Raw genomic sequence first — 5,726 nt, forward strand, 5'->3', positions numbered from 1 at the left:
GAAGAGGTAAAGAAGAACCCACACAGACATTTATATGCTGCGCTGTGCTTGGGATTCAGCGCTGCCTTCACCTGCTGTGTGAATGTAAAGCAGCGTTTCCACAGAAATGAAAATGCTGTCACAGTATTTTTATACTCCCCACACAGACACACACAGAGTTGTGTTTGCGTGTGTCCCAAACGCCTCATTAACGTGTTCCTCTGGCTGACAGATGTGTTCACCGCACGACAAACAGCCACTCGCCGGCGCCGCGATGTGTTGTTGGTCTGTCGTTAGCGTCGTTTATGTTTATTTTTAAAACTCGCGCTGTTGATAAATACGTGCGTACACTTGCGGAAAGTACGAGTGACTCGCATGACAAAATCAACACTAGTGTATTTACTGTGTTAGCTCTGCTCACGCCCCCTGCACCAAACCCCATAGAGAAAATCAGTGATTTTAACATCACCGCACACAGCAGTTATTAATCCACTGCTGCCTCCATCAGTGAGTTCAAATGTCTTATTTTGTGACTTCCATGTTTGAAATCCTTCCTTTAGGTTTTCCTTAATGACACAAAGTGACCACACGAGGCAGCAGAAGACCAGCAGCTCCTGTGTGAGTGAGCCGTGTCCAGCTGCATCTCCGTTTGAGCCATTGTTTCTTTTCTAATTTCTAAATATCTGATCTATGACGACTTGAATACACTTACCTGCCACTTTATTAGGTACACGTGGCACCTGCTGTGGTCGTCTTTATAGAGCATGGATTTATTCATTGGCTTTAACCTTGATGTTTGTGCTGCTGCTGCATTGGAGCTGCTGTACAATCTCAATGTGTGTGTGTGTGTGTGTGTGTGTGTGTTTTCTCTCCACAGGCAACATTAAGCAGCTTCAGTGGCCACTGGACCGTGAAGTGGACAGAGCTGGTGCACGAGCTTTTTACAGAGGCACTTAGTCTGTGTGTGTGTGTATGTGAGAATATTTTATTAATATATATTTGTAGATGTTTCCTGTTCATGTTCTATTTTTACTCAACACACACGTGTCTATTTAAGCGTAGGATTAACCTTGTGTGTGTCTGTGTGTGTGTGTGTGTGTGTTGCTCACGTCAGCAAAATCTTTTTTCGTCAGCAGCAGCTCGATATATTAAAACTCCATCAGGCGTCTGAAAGCCTCTGACTGTGTGTGTGTGTGTGTGTGTCGTGTTGTGTTGTGTTTAGAAATTAGTCTTGGAATCACAGTGTGTGTGGGAGGATGATGTGTGTGTGTGTGTGTGTGTGTGTGTGTCTATAAATACCTTGTCCTCCAGCTGAAGTTCAGCTAAAAATAGATTGACAGCTCTCGTGGCCACCTGGAGGACAACAGGAGAACTGCACCCTGACTTTTTTATTTTATTTTATTTTATTTTATTTATTTATTTTTGTTCTTAATCCTGAATTGTGTGTGTGTGTGTTCTTGTATGTGTCACCTCTTTAGGACATTTGCCATAAACACTGACCCTGTCAGGACCAGTAGTCCTCACAGAGACCAAAACCTGGTCCTAATGAGGCAGAACCTCATTTCTGAGGAACTGGTTAAGGTTAGTGATGAGGCTGACTGTTACACGGTCACATCACATGGATTTGAGGTCAGATGTTAGGTTAAGGTTAGGGTCAGGATTTATGATTAGGCACAGTAGTAGTTCTGGTTAAGGTTAGATTATAAATCTCTAGGAAATGAATTTAAGCCTAAATGTAATGTCCTCTGAAGACATGGAAACCAGTGTGTGTGTGTGTGTGTGTTCTTGTATGTGTCACCTCTTTAGGACATTTGTCATAAACACTGACCCTGTCAGGACCAGTAGTCCTCACAGAGACCAAAACCTGGTCCTAATGAGGCTTAGTGATGAGGCTGACTGTTACACGGTCACATCACATGGATTTGAGGTCAGATGTTAGGTTAAGGTTAGGGTCAGGATTTAGGATTAGGCACAGTAGTAGTTCTGGTTAAGGTTAGATTATAAATCTCTAGGAAATTAATTTAAGCCTAAATGTAATGTCCTCTGAAGACATGGAAACCAATGTGTGTGTGTGTGGCAGCCTCAGGGTGAGAGAGGGCCATCTGTGTCCCTGCACACACACACACACACACAGTCATGTGACGTCTTCATTCATGTTTAAACTTCACACACATTAAAAAATGTTGCTGAAATTAAATTAAACTTAATTATATTTGGGTCCAACAGGATTTTGTGTTAAATGAACTTTGTTGGTGAAACAGTTTCTCTGCGTAATCTACAGCGAGAGTGAGTTTGACGTTTACGTTGCTTAGAAAAAACTAAAGAGAAAAGACAAATGTAATGTCTGCTTTGTTTGTTTTTCCACAGGAAAACGGCTTCAAACTGGTTTATTGTGTCTCACGTGACGTGACGTGACGTCTGATATGTGAGGCTGTGAACGGACCTCACAAGGCAATAACTGCAGGTCACGACCTCCGTCTGCCTTTCCTAGAAAGAGTTAAATCCTCGCCGTGACCTTGTTCTGCTCGACTCACCTCCAGATGAAATAAATAAAAAAGATTTAAGTGGCTATCTGTCTTACAGAATGAAGAGGAGCGATGGAGGAGGAGAAGAAGGCGGGACCCTAAAAAAAAGCCCTTAACCTTGGATAAAGAAAAATATATGCTCTCAAATATCACATCAAATAACAGCGCTTTGGTTTGCTTTGGTTGCCGTAGTTACACAGTGTAGTCTGACTCCGCGACACTAGGTGGCGATACTCCCCCGCTCTTAGCGTGTTAGTTTTCAGTTTTTTACCGTTCTTAGTCGTTCCTTTTCTACCATGTATTCATTTAAAAGAGCATAAACGTGTGTCTTTGAGCGTCGCTGCAGTACTCATGCCAGGACTGTGGGCGGCGCTGTGACGTTACACCAAAAACAGAGAAGAAGACGTTTTGCACAGATATAATAAGCGAGGAAAGAAAGGGAAATAATGTCTGTTTGTTTCCGTGGGAACATTTAGCGACAAATTTATCGACTTTCTGTCGTAAACCTAAATATTTAACGAGAAGGAAAAGCACAATTCTGCCGCTCACTACATTTCCTCTATCGTTGTTACTCGTTAATACCAAAAAAAAATCAGAAGAAGAAGAGTTGGTATTATGGTCTGTATTTATATAGAGCGTTTCTAGTCTTGATGAACTCCTTACACTTCAGTTTTCACCCATTCACACGCTGCAACATGAGGTTAAGTGTCTTTGCTCAGGGACACATAGATGAGCAGAGCCAGGAATTGAACCCACAACCTCCCAGTTGAAAGACAACTTGCCCTACCACTGAGCCAGCATGGCGCAATCCTAACTCCTCGCTTTTTTTATTTTGTTTTATTTTTTTTTTATATTTTTACTTTTACTTCTTAAACTTAAGTACATTTTAAATCATTAAATAACTTAAGTGATACGCCGACAAAGGCCGAAGCGCAGATGAAGCTCCCGTCCACAAGAGGGCGCTGCTGCCATGAAGAAAGAGGAAACATCACACGTGCTGAGAGACCGACGCTGATTAGGAAGCTCAGGGTCAAGTAAACTGTCACATTAGCTCCGTTTGTGCTATATTCGGGATCTGCTGCTGCTGCTGCTGCTGCTTAGCACCCGCAGCCTCCTCCCACCTCGTGCGCTGCTTATTTTTGCCTCCACGCCCTCAGCGGAGTCACAAACTCCCCCGATGATGCTGCACAGACCTGCTCACAGAAGTGTCTCGGACGCGTCGCTCTGTGTTTATCAGTAAACGGGAGTTTTAGGAGTTGAAGGTTGTTTTAGTTCGTCGTCTCTATATTGCCGAGATGCCCTTGAACGGCTCACGTAAACGCTGTTATTATGACTGCCCAGTGTACTACACTGAATAATAATCACGCTTTATTTTTGTCGTCAAACAGTTGAAGGTTCTTTACAAGCAGAAAAAAACACTTCTGGACGATGAGAAACTTCCCGATGTGTAAAATGAATGTGAAGGATTGTTGTTCACTGCCTCAGAGGCCCATATTTTTATTAATATTTCCTATATTTTGTTAGCATTTTGTTAAATAGCTAAACCTTGTTTTCCCCACTGGCAGCTTTCTTTAAGGTCGTGTGCGTTTAAGCTAACAAACAAACAGTCGACTCTAATGGTTTTTTTTACTCCGTCAAACTCGTTAAACTTGTTAAACTTGTTTACAGGAAGTTAGCAGACTGATGCCAAACACGGTGAGTTAGCATATTCTGGAGGCGTCACATATAACTGCCACGTCATCCCAGACAGAGACTGACTCGGCAGAAACACTTAAGGCCTGAATTTAACTGAATCTGGAAAAGGTAAAACTGGTTCCAGAATGAAATGATTTTCAAATGCTAGCCTTTTGTTTTTGTGTAAACAACCCATGCTACTTAATTTGCTGTAGCTATCTTTGTCGTGATCTTTTTCTTATTTTTATAATATATATATACTTGTTTTACTGATGCTTTATGTACTCGTTCCACAACTTCTTAATGATTTTGTATTTCTGTCGCAGTGTTACAGCTCCACATACAGGCCTGGAGTATGTACTACAGCATTTAGAGTCATTTTTTAGATAAAATAATCCTTTATTATTTACTATCCTCCTAGAATAGACATTGAGTTACCAGATTATACTGTATTACAGCATGACTTTGATACTTACATGTGTAAACATTGTAAAATAATTATTATACACTTATTTATTTATTTATTGGCTGCTGCGACGGTGACGGAGTGAGACTTTAATCCCAGCGTTCCTTTTTGGAACGAGTGTGTGACACATGCTTCCACTGGCTGCTGGCCAGGCCACACACACACACACACACACATACAGTGAGTACAGTGGATTTTTAAATCCCAGACAGATACAAACGTAGTTAAGCAGATACACAGATACACACTTTCATTACATGCTCACATTTTTCAAAACTAATCTCAGGCTAGCCATTGTTAGCCATCGTTAGCCACTGTTAGCAATACGAGAACAGCGCTCTACGTGGTATTTTTTGTACACAAACAGTGTAGAAACAAGTGTACTGTTAAAAATGAAACATTACTACGTGTGCGACTGATTTATTGTGAGACAAATGCCACAAAGGTGCTATTAGCGGTTAAAAGTAGCAGCCATTTTGTCATTTGTAAGATTACTCCGTGATTCTTCTTCTACTGCATTTTTCTTATGTTACATGACTGAAAACCTGTCATGTGACATGTTCTCATATAATATCAAAACTCTGTGAGTCAGCATCTCGCTGCCGTTTCCCATGGACGAGCATTAGCTCCGTGTCGTTGTCAGTCGTGTGTTTACACTGCAAACACCTTTGTTGTTTAGCGACAGAGCCAAAGTCTGTTGACATGTAAGCTTCAATCAGACAGATTTAGAGGGAAATGTGATCCGGGGTTTATTTACAGTGGTTGTATATGCACTCCTTCCACCAGGTGGTGTTTTTAGTTCAAACCAGGGAATTTTTCATCCTTTAAAAATAGCTTCTACAGCTTCGCTGCTCGGCGACTCTTTTTATCTGCGAGTTTTCTCATTATAGAGAAGCTGTCATGTGATTTACAGCCCGACAACGTGCTGCAACCTCAGCCCGGCCGTATGAACTTTGCATCGTTGGTTTCTAATCTAGGTTATTTCACAGTGGCGCTCGTTATACTAAACATGAAGTGAGGTTACAGACGCCGTGTCTTCTGAAAATATCATCTCTGGCCCTCAAACTAATTTTAATTCAATG

The sequence above is a fragment of the Solea solea genome, chromosome 14 (assembly GCF_958295425.1).
Source record: "Solea solea chromosome 14, fSolSol10.1, whole genome shotgun sequence".
NCBI lineage: Eukaryota > Metazoa > Chordata > Actinopteri > Pleuronectiformes > Soleidae > Solea > Solea solea.